Genomic DNA, 12,214 nt, shown 5'->3' on the forward strand with positions numbered 1-12,214 from the left:
AACTTTGCTTCATAAAAATAGCTTTTGAATCACATCTGAGGTTGGGAGATTTTACACAAATTAATACCATAGGTGATTTTTCAACTTCCATTGAACTGCGAGGTAAATGACTAGATTCAGCAGATTCAGCAGCTAGGAAGTAGCTCTTTTTTCATTGTTTAAATTTGTTCTTTGACAGTTTCGTGCATGTATATAGTACTTTCGGTTTAATCTCACTCACACACTCGAATCTCCCTCCTATCCATTTTATCCCAATGTCCTCACTACAGAGCCTTGTCCACATCCATAATAGTGTGCTTCGCATTTGTTTCATGACCCTCTGATTTTATGCAAGACAACCCATGTGACCATAGGTTCAGAATGATCCCTTGGAGCCTGGTGGGCTCACAATTGGAACACAGCTGAAGGCAGTGACTCTCCTAGAATTTGTTAGTTGTCAAAAGTTTAGTGAGGAGAGGACAGGGCTCATGAGCTCCTCCTTGATCAATGATTGGCTGTTGGCAGGCTTAGTGTGTGCAGGTCAAGTGCAGGCGACCATAGCTACTATGAGATAATAATTCCAATGGCTGTAGCATGTCCTAAAGATTGTGTTTCAAATCTCCCTACCTTCTGGCTTTTATGTTCACCCCCATCCCCTGCTCCTTGCAATCTCTCTTGCAATACCCATTAAACCTCAGAAAGGGTAGCATAGATAGTTCTAGCTGCATCAACTACTGCGCCATTCATTTTCTGTCAGGGATATATAGGGTGGTATCAACATAGTTCCTCAGCTTTTGTTCTCTAGCTTCTATAGGATGATGGCTGGTAGCCATTTGTTGTACACACATTGTACCAGTGAAAATTTCCTTAGATTTGTTAACTAAGAAGAAACCCAGGCTTGCAGTGTGCCATGTGCATTTATTTTGGGAACTTGCCTTACTACAAATTGGAAAAAATATATGTATTCTTCCCTCATGAGAAACTGCCATCCTCAAGCAGAGAACAGCAAAATGTGGGTAACAAATGAGAAAATGTGCTGAAAGTATTTTGAAGAATACTTCAAGAATTCTTTCTCTGGGGAAATGTAAACAAGGGCTATCCCCCACTCCTAGGGTCCCAATAACAAACCAAGAGTACTTTGAGACTGTCAATGAATGTATTTGCTTACTTATAGAGCATGGATGAGGATTTATGGGTGACCACAAATCAGCTTCACTGAAATGTATTCACCAAGCATAGAGTATGGTTTCCCCACTGACGGAACTCCCTCCATTAATCTTTCCCATTCTACATACCCATGCCCTTCCCAAGACTCCTTGAGGTCACATCGGCCCAATTAAGGCAGGAGTTCTACAAATGGCTAGGAGGAGCTGCTGGATTCTAATGAACTTCCTTATCTACTTCTATAAAGGAATGCCATAGTTAAGAGGCCTGATGCTGATGGACTCTTGTAAACGGGCAAAACTACTCTGATGAAAATGGAGATTATTTTTTTCTAGAATTGTATTCCAAAACAACTAATTGGCACATTGCCATATAATTATTGAGCTTTTGTTGGCATCAGATATGTTTGCACAAATTTTAAATAGTATATGAAATCAAGTTTTCAATATACACACAAACAGGCATTGTGGTAGTATGAATGTGAAAATGGGAGCCTGAATATCTGCTATGTTAACAATGGTGACTGTCTTGGGGAAACAGGAAATGCTGCTCTCAGAACAAGACCTGAAGCTTGAGTGAAGAATTGAAAGAACATATTCACATCAGTGGACTCATGGAAACAATCTCCTAAAAACCTGATTTCCAGCTCCAGTTCCCTCAGGATATTTACAACATCATTCTCTGCGTTTTTCAACATTGGCGAGTTCAAGTTTTAGCCTACATGACGATGTTAACATCTTAGTTGGGGTATATCTAGTGCTGTGACGAAACATGATCATGAACAAACAGCAAAGTGGAGAGGAAAGGGTTTACACTTCCAGATTATAGTCCATCATTGGAAGAACGCAAACAGGGCAGGAATCTGGATGCAGGAGCTGATGCAGAAACCATGGAGGGTGCTGCTTCCTGACTTGTTCTTCATGGCTTGCTCAGCCTACTTTCTTACAGAACCCAAGACCACCAGCCCAGAAATGGCACTACCTACAATGTACAGGGCCCTCACCATTAATTAGTGATTAGTTAATCACTAATTGAGAAGATGCCTTACAGCCAGATCTTAGGGAGACATGTTCTTAATTAAGGTTTCCTCCTTTCAGATGACTCCACTGTGTGTCAAGTTGACAGAAAACTAACCAGCACATCTAAGGTTCTTGATCAGGTTTATTTAGAATTAAAGAACTAAAGGGCAGGAAAAATTTCAAACAGGGAAAATGTCAAACACAGCAGACAAGTACAGACAGAACCAGCTGGTAAAATACCCCTTTTATTAGGGATGAGGAATCACACATACATAAGACACACAGAGAAAAGAACTCCCTGCAAAGCAGAGAGGGCACCAATGAGCAGGAAGACAGCTTCTCCTTGAGGGCTTGGTTAAAGTCTTTGAAGGATCTTCTCCTAATTTCGGGTTGGTCAATTTGAAGAAAGACAGGATGCTTTATTAGCCTATAAGTGTGTGTAAACATGTCCTGATGGAGTCTTGAACTTGTCTAGACATCCCATCAACATGGGACCCTACTGGTAAGTGAGAGAACCCACCAAACCTTAATTGTAAGCTGCCAGACTTTTGTCTCAGGAGTGTGAGGAAGAAGCTGACCATCTTGGAGGTTTGCCGCCTCTGTTTTCTAGTCATGGTCTTTCTCCCTGTCTGTCTGCCTAGCAGGAAATCTGTCTAGCTCTTAGTTTTTCATTCCGCACACGCCCGTTTCTAGAAATTTGGAGGTGATGACCACGTTAGCTTCTTTGAGTGGCAGAAGGAATGATGAGGGGTGGCCACTGGAATATCTCAGAAGCGGGCCTATCTAATCTGCTGTGATACAACAACATGAACATAATTATGAAGATTCAGAACACAAGACAAACACTTGGAGATAGCTGTATCCTTGGAGCATGCTATGTATGTGAGGTAGCGCCTGTAACCCACAGAAAGTGAAATTATTAGTACTGCTATAATTCCTACTGAGAGCATAGGTAGGAAAATAGCTGGGGACATTTTGCCTTTATTAGGGAAAAAGAACATGTCCATTACAAGATATAAATCCTGACGAAGGCTGAAGAACTTATGATATTTTTTACTAAGCTCAGAAAGTCGACCCTCCTGTCTCCTCTATTACAATCTTGCGGAGAATGTTAAGAGACAAAGTTAACGAGGAAAGTTCTTTGATATTATGATTAGCACAAGGCTTAGTATGGTGAAGCATAATTGTGCAGCTGGCTAGACTGTGCTAGAGCCCTGTAGCAGGATAACGTCAGAGAAATAGTCCTCTCTATATCTAGACTGATGTGAGTTTTATTTCACAAATCAAGTATAACTGTGAAATCAGCTGTTTGGGAAGATAGACTCCTGTGTAAGGAGCAATCGACAGGAGAGTTTATAAGAGAAGTCAGTTAACATAGCTGTGCCATTGGCAGTGCCCTCCCCCAGCAATTGATGCCTCTGTCCTTTGTGTACCTGGTATCATGGCCAGTGGGAATGGAAACTGTGGGCCAAACCTGAGTGAAATCCAGACTCTATTTGTTGAGGTCACAACCAGACATCAGTATCTAATTGACAAGCTGACATTCTGCTCCTATATCCTGAATATTTTCCTTAAACCTGTGAGTTTGACAACAGCCTCCTTTAGTTGAGGAACATAGTGATTAGGGTGGAAGGGAAACATTGCAGCTGTGAGAAGTACTTTTCCAGAGAGAGAATGTTCCACAGTTGGTAAATAATGGTTTCAGTTTTGGTCTTTGGTTTTTAGATTTGACTTCAGTATTTAAGAAGCTAGACTTGTGGGCTGGTGAGATGTCTCAGCGGTTAAGAGCACTAACTGCTCTTCTGGAGGTCATGAGTTCAAACCCCAGAGACCACATGGTGACTTACAACCATCCATATTGAAGAAACAAATAAAAAAAACCTATAGGCCAGAGCAATCGGGGGCTGGAGCAAGAGGGAGATGGAAAGGGTGTTGTGGATAGCCCTGGGGCTAATTATATTTGATGTTAATTCCGTTCTCCTGTGAAGGGCTGCAAACAAGGACTGAGTCAGCACTCAGGTGACTTCCTGTAAACCTACTTCCCACTACCATCTTCCACACCTATGAGACCCCTTAGAACTTGCGGTTTCTCCAGGCCATGTGCTTCTGCTCTGCTTTTCTTCTTTTTCTTCCTCCTCTGCGTCCTCTACCTCTTCCATTTTCTCCTTCTCTCCCTCACCTTAAGCTCCACCTTCCCTCTTATTTGCCCAATCATCAGCTCTCCTTTATTTTATAAGTTAAGGTGGGAAGCAGGTTTACAGGAAATCACCTGAGTGCTGACTCATTCCTTGTTTGCAGCCCCTCACAGGAGAACGGAATTAACATCAAATGTAATTAGCCCCAGGGCTATCCACAACAGAAGGGGGAAAATAAAAAGAAGCTAGACTTGTTTATCTCAGCTGCAGATAGACACTACAGTGCTGAATTAAGCTAAGGCTTGTCATATATATATATATATATATATATACCAAGAGGAGAACCATTAGTGAGAAATAGTTGTCCAAATAACTTCCCTTTTGGTTATATATTATATCTGAGCACTACAGTTCTTTGAAATGTTAAAAAAAAAAAAAAAAAAAAAAAAACATACTCTGCCTACCGGAGAATCTTTTTAACTCCTGGTTCCTCAATAAGGAAAAGGACTGTGTGACTAGGGACCACGGTGTGACTAGGGACCAAGGCAAGAGTAGAGACTAGTGGTAAACATTGAGACTAGTAGCCATGGTGTTGTGGGGATTCCAGCAGAAAACACATTTCCAGAAGCAGAAAATGAGTGAGCCCAGGCCCATCTTTTCCAAGCAGCTGGAATGTAAACTTAAGCATGGTGATTTTGCTTCTATCCAACACTAGCCTTTTTCTATCACATGGTCTTCCAGTTTCAGTCACCTCATATCTCCCAGCAGAAATCTCTGTTCCTCCTGGTTGGCCCCATCTTCCCAACACTAACAATTCACCCTGTATTAGTCACCTGCTGACATCTTTCCACAGCTGAGGCTAACAGCTTTATCCCCTGTTAGTCTCAGAACCCAAACTCTCTTCCTGCTGGAGGTGTGGTGCAGCACCCAGCTCTGTCCTCACCTCACCTGACTGTGTGGAGATGCATATCGACTGTCATTATGTTTGGATGCTGGTCAGGGCTGTGCAGCAACAGACCCGAGCATGAGTGGGAAGGGCATGGTGGGTTTAGGCCTGAGGCTTCCTGAGACCTAAGGGCAGAATGGGCAGAGAGGCAGCTGCTTTCTCTGTTACCACTTTTCTTCCCAGAATCCACCTTCATTCTGCTGGTTATGTAGGAAATAGAAACAAAATCCAAAATCCAAAATCCAGTCCTGCCCTCTGAGTAAGGAGGTCAGCCTTGGCTCCATGATGCTGGCGATTCTCTTCTTCTTACTTCCCACACATACAATATAGACTTCAAAGGTAACCCTATATCGCCCCACCCCCACCCCATCACGATCATCCTGATGTTATATGTAACAGTAAAGTAATTCCAAAGGAGCAGCAGTCAGTCCGAGGGAGGGAAAAGCCACATAATTACCATTCAGAAGTGAATTCACAGAGAGAAGCAGCCAAGGATCCTCAAGGTAGGAGGGAGGGTTCTTGTCAAAGGTCAACTTGACACAGCCTATCCTTAGGTGGGTGGATCTCAGTTGGAGAGGATTGCCCAGATCAGATTGGCCTATGGCTATGTCTGTGAGAAATTGTCTTGACTGATGGTTGGTGTGAATTAGTGCCATCCCTGAGCAGGTAGTCCTGGGCTGTATTAAAAAAAAAAGTTAGATGAACACAAGTCTGGGAGGGAGCCAGTAAGCAGCACTCTTCTGTTAAGGAGCCAGCTCCAGGTTCCTGGTTCCAGGTTCCTGACTTGAATTCTTGTCTGCCCTGACTTCCCTCAGTGATGGACTGTGATCTAGAAGTATAACCAAGTAAACCCTCTCTCTCCTCCACAAGTTGCTTTCGGTTTCAGTATTTATCACAACAGAAAGCAAACTAGGACAGAAGCCATTAGACAGAAAATGGTACAATGTATGGGAAAGGGCAAACAGAATGGGGACTTAAAGGAAAGAAAAACCTTCCCTTTAAGACCTGACATCATGTGATTTTGTTCAACATAGTGTATGTGATAAAGAAGATAGAGGAGCCACATACTGGTTGGGCCCATAAGTTAAGGGCTACTGTCAGGCCATAGCGCAGACAACTTAACTCTGTCTCAAAGAAAGCTGTAGTATAAAATGTATGGATACCTCTACTGATGCTTTTCTGTTAGAGATTGGTTCTAATATTTTGATTCAATTAGGAATCTGTATGACCAAATGCTACAAGTCCATGTCCCCAGTTGGTTTTTGATCAATCAACAAAGATGCCAACGGCCAATGGGCACAGGGTGTTACCCTTAGAGTTGCATGGGCTAGGGTGAGAAAGGAATGGGAGAGATTTGCCAGGACTTGGGGTAGAAGACTGGAATGCAGTAGCAACAAGAGATAAAACCAACCAGCTACTGGCCACCTCCCTGACTGGGCCTGGGATAGCAGGGGAAGGTTTAGGAGTTTCCAGCCTTTGACATAGCCAAGGCATGTAAAAATAAGCTTGTGGTGTGTGTGTGTGTGTGTGTGTGTGTGTGTGTGTGTGTGTTTCATTCATGGATCTGGAAATAGTTCCTAGACAGATGGGAACCAAAGCAACATAGTCAAAATTCTTGCTACATTTTTTTTTCTTTTAAGAGTGAAGACCAGAACCTGCTAGGCCAGAGTCTTGGGATAGAAGTTAGTCACAGAGCCAGGCGTGGTGGCGCACACCTTTAATCCCAGCACTCGGGAGGCAGAGGCAGGCTGATTTCTGAGTTCAAGGCCAGCCTGGTCTACAAAGTGAGTTCCAGGACAGCCAGGGCTATACAGAGAAACCTTGTCTCAAAAACAAAACAAAACAAACAAACAAGCAAAAAACAAAACAACAACAAGAAAAACCCAAACAAACAAAAAAAAGAAGTTAGTCACAGAAGGCTGAAATCCCTGGGAGTCCAGGAGAAGGAGTTACTACCAAGGGAATCCCCCTAGGGGTGGCACAACCAAGTCTCAATTTAGAACAAGGTCTGTGCTGGGGTGTGGGGTAAAGACACTTATCACTTAGAAAGGAGCAGGAAAAACAAATAAAGTCTTCCTCACTGATGATTGTGCTTGCCTCTGATTCTCCTAAATCTGTGTTTAATGAGACAAACAGACACACAGACATATGACAGACAGGCAGAGAAGGACCCGAGACAAGGGCTCTGAGCCACCCCTCGTGGTACAGGACAAGGCAGGAAGAGGTAGGGTTCTTTGAAATCGAGGAAGACTTTCTCATCTCAGGTGCCAAGCTCATGGCCACACACAACATCCATAGAACCAGTGGTTTTGCTTCTTGTCTCATGGATTTGAAGAATTTCATAGCACAGAAACGTTATTATGGTATGCTTCTGAGAAAGAAACAAAAGAAGGATCTCTGTGAGTTTGAGATCATCCTGGTCTACATAGCAAGGGACAGGCCAGCCAGGGCTACATTGTAAGACCCAGTCTCAATAACAACATAACAACACAGAGGATGTATTTGGAGTATGACAACTTCCAACAAAAGAGTCTGAACAAATATTTTTGAGATGCTAGGACATTCTCTACAGGACAAGCATAGTAGACTTCAGATATGTCTGACCTAAGAACCACCTCATCTTTACCTCTCAGTTGCTTAAAATTGACACTAACTCCTTGACACCTATCACTCACCTCCATCATACCCAATGTGGGGTCAAGTCAGACCACTGGGACTAATTTTATCCCATCAGTGAGAGACTACAGTGCTACAGGGGGTGTGACCTAATTTCTCCTGGCTGCCAGACCTGGTCTTGGAGTGACAAATGTCTTCAAGTGGCAGGTCTATGATAAGACAGAAGCCAGCTACAAGATGCATCGTTGGGCACAAACACTGGAGAATTCATGCTAATAGCTCTGAGTAGTGAAAATGAGAACGGTTTTTTGTTTGTTTTCTCTAAATGACTTCTTAGAAATTCTTGTTGAGGAAAGCCGGTAACACAAGAGCAGAAAAAGGAGCTAGTCTCTCATTGGGGAACCTTCACAAGCATGGCCCAGGTGTTACAAACTGCCAGCCTCTGAGATTCTATTGTCTAATGCAGCAGAGCTACCGCTACCTCTGTTCTCAGACTCCTGCTTTGATCAGAACCACTCTTATTTGTATGATCCTGATTTGTATGGCCCATATCTGCATAGCAGAGTTTGGACAACTGAAAACTAAGTGCACTGTTTCCCATTCTAACCTCCCGGGTCTATATTTCAAACAATTGGGACTGTGCACCTTCACATGGCATGAACTACATGGGCGGGAAATCCCACAAAGAATCTTATATTAACCATAAAAAAACCACTTCTCCCAGTTGAAAGCTCCACAGTGCTCGAAGTGTCTTATCTTTCCAGTTATATCTCTATACTCTCCAGCCTGTCGCCCTTTTGTGGTGTATTCAATGAACCGTTTTCCCTGTTCTTGTCTTGTTCATTCACCAGCTAGTGAATACCGAGTCCACTGTACGTCTGTAAGAGCCAGGGGGAGTACAATGTTGCTGGGGCTTCAGGGATGGCTATGGTACAAATGGTACAGCTTTCTTGATAACGTGGCCAGTTGCATAACCTTGATTGTGCTCAGCAGATTGCCATGAGATTTTAGTGACTTGTTTCTAGAGTTCAAATCATTTGTGACAACAGCTGGAGAGACCACTCAGTAGTAGAGAACACTGGCTGGGTTTCCAGAGGTCCAGAGTTTGGTCCCAGCACCCACATCAGGGAGCTCACAACCATCTGTAGCTCTATTTTCAGGGGATCAGACCACCTCTGGCCGCAATGGTCATGTGGACAGACATGAAGCACATAGACTCAGGCGGGAATGTGTACACATAAATAAAAAGTTCAAAATTGTGACAATGAGTCTCTCAACAAACCCATTCATCCCAAAATTTCCACTGAGCCCAGTTATAGGTCTAAACTATCTAGTGGTAGCCCTGTTGTAGGTATAAAGGATCTAGTGATATCCCTAGTATAGGCAAGTAAAGAAACAGAATGATGACAGAGACTGAAACAAGAACAACAGTGGAGGGCTGATTAGTACTTCATGGAGGGACAAGATGTAGCCAGGGAATCTATGAACAGGACATATTTGAACTGAATAATCAGAAGGACCTAGCCATGCTCTTGAGAAAATTCTACCCAGTCCCAATAGAGGAGTATAGTGCCAAACTCCTCAGGCAGGAGCAGACTGGCTGTGTTCATGAATAGAAAAGAGCCGATGGATGCTAAGGTGGAGTGAACAGAGATTGGGAGGTGTGTGCTCAGAGGGTGAGGACTTAGCTAGTGATCTGTTAGCTGAAAGAGCAGGTGGAAGGATTTAAGCATCTGAGGGAGGTGTGGATGCCTTAGAGCAAAAGGAACTTGGGGAGCTAAAGCCAGGGTTCTGAAACAGAGGGACAAGCCCATCCCACGCCAAGGACAATGGGAGTTTGTGCAGCATCTAAATCACTTTCTAGACTCACTGTTTCTTAGCAAACTTCCCCCTGTGCTCCCAGTTAGACCCTTGACTTTTCATTTGAGACAAGCTGTAAGGAAAAGCACCCCAAGTCCTGCACACATGCATTTCCATATTTAACCAGTGACCTTTCGATTTTGTTGTGGCAACTTATATTGGATTTCTGAACTCAGGTTCTATTTCCTTTTAATGAAGAGGTTCTGGCCTTAATTAAAATTATTTGGCCACATTTGCAGAGTTAGCTTTCTGCCTTTAAAACTACTGCCATCAGACCACCAGGCTCCCGGAGCCGCCTAGTCTCCTCTAAAAGGCCATTCCTCCTTGGCTCCCTGTCAGGACATGGGCAGGTCCCTAATGGCTTCAAGAGACATTTTCAAATGCCAGGCAAGGCTCTTCTGCAGCACTTGTCAGTCCTCGGAGGCAGGGAATTGCCCATTAGCCACACCATCCACTTTGGGAATCTGGTCCAAATACCATTTACTGAAAGTAAACTAAATTATGTTTTGTTTTCTGCTGATTATAGATAAGAAGTCAGATCATTTCTAAAATGCACCGTTCCTTTTGCAGGGACGAAGTGAAAATTTCGACACTTAAAAATAACAGCGCCCATTGTGCTATTTCCCTGTGATGTACAGACTCCAACCTTCATGTCCTTCATAAGTAAGGGTCACCGTCTGGGTCGTGGTGCACAAAGGGCGTGCAGCTTTTATGACGAATCTCGGTGCTGATTATTCTTTGCTGCCTTGTGACTGATTGACTCCCAGCAGCAGCCCTGCCAAGCTGCTAATGAATTCTAGCATGTTTTTCTTCAGTAGCATTTTGACAGCAAGAGTTAACGTGATAATAATGGGGGCAGGAAGAGGAAATAGATCTTTAAACAGCTCTTATTTTTGTAGTGGATGGAGAAAGCAGGGCACAGGGTTAGCTCTGAGTGATGCCTAGGGATTCATAATAGGGCTGACAATTTTAAAGTCTATTCTACACATTTATAAAGTGTTAATCATAAAAGGCTTTCATGATGACCCCCACAGAAGCAAGATACCATTCCGCCATCTTTTCAGGGAGCCGGCAAGGTAGCTTTAGAGGCTAACTACCACCTCTGAACTAGAGTATTGGCAGGAGGGGAAAGAAATGGGAACACTGATTGATATAATTGATAAAGTCTCTCTCTGATGGTGAGTCTCCTAGCAAAGGAAAGTAAGAAACACATTGGTTAGGGTTTGAGAGCGTCTAGTTCCTCTTTCCCAGTGTGTTGGTTAGTATTTTATCAACTTGACAGAAGCTGCAGTCATCTGGGAAGAGAGATGGCTTAGAAAATTCCTGCAGGTGGTCATGGGTTATATAAGAAAGCAAACCAAGCACGTCATAGAAAGCAGGCCAGAGAGCAGCATCTGCAGCAGCTTCTTGCATGCCCCCTTCAGTTCCCGCTTCCAGGTTCCTGACTTGCCCCCCCCCCCCACCTTTAGCAATGGACTCTAAACTGTAAGATATCTCAATAACCCTTTCCTCCTGAAGTTGCTTTTGGTCATGGTGTCTACCACAGCAACAAAGAAACAAGCTAGTATACTTAGTCTCCGATCCTGGTGCCCATTTTATGAAACAATAGCCCTGTCCTCTGAAGCCATCTCTGGATTTTTGATAAATTTATGCACATTACTAATGGTTCCATATATGGTAGGGCCGGTCCTATGGTTTCTGTGAAAAAAAAATACCATGAACAAAAGCAGCTTTAGGGGGCAGAGAGGTTTATTTATTTGGCTTACAATCTCAGGTTACAGTGAGTCACTGAGGGAAGTTGAGGCAGGAACTTGACAGCAGGTCTGTTTGCTGTTCCACACAGCACTTTCTCTTACAGAGGATCAGAGAAGTATGGCAGGAACCATAGAGGATTCTCTTTGCTGACAGGCAGGCTTATGTTCAATTGCCATTTTATACAGTCCAGGACCACCTTTCTAGGGAATAGTGCTGCCCACAGTGAGCTGGGTCCTTCTATACTAGCTGTCAAAACAATCCCCCACAGACATGCTCACAGGCCAATCTGATCCAGACAATTCTTCTGTTGAGATTCCCTTCCACCATAATTCTATGTTACATTAAGCTGACAGTCCAGCTAACCAAAAGAGGACTGAAGGTAGCTTCCTCCTTTTCCTCCCTCCACCTTTACCACCTCTTTTCACAAGTGCATCATCCCGTCAGCTTTTCAAGCCCAAGTTTTCTCTTTCCACTCTAGCTTCCAATGCTTTAGCATCATAGCCAACTGAACTCCTCCTCCTCCTCCTCGACCTCCTTACCCTCCTCCCCCTCTTCCTCCTTCTTCTCCTTCTCTTCCTTCTCCTCCTCCTCCTCCTTCTCCTTCTCCTCCTTCATCCTCCTCCTTCTTCTTCTTTTTGGATTTATTTTATTTTCAATATGTGTATGTATGTGTGGATATGAGCACATGACTCTGGTATCTGTGACGTCCTAAAGTGTTGAATCCCCCTGGTGGTTACAAG

Source organism: Mus musculus, chromosome 8 (genome assembly GCF_000001635.26).
Source record: "Mus musculus strain C57BL/6J chromosome 8, GRCm38.p6 C57BL/6J".
Classification (NCBI taxonomy): domain Eukaryota; kingdom Metazoa; phylum Chordata; class Mammalia; order Rodentia; family Muridae; genus Mus; species Mus musculus.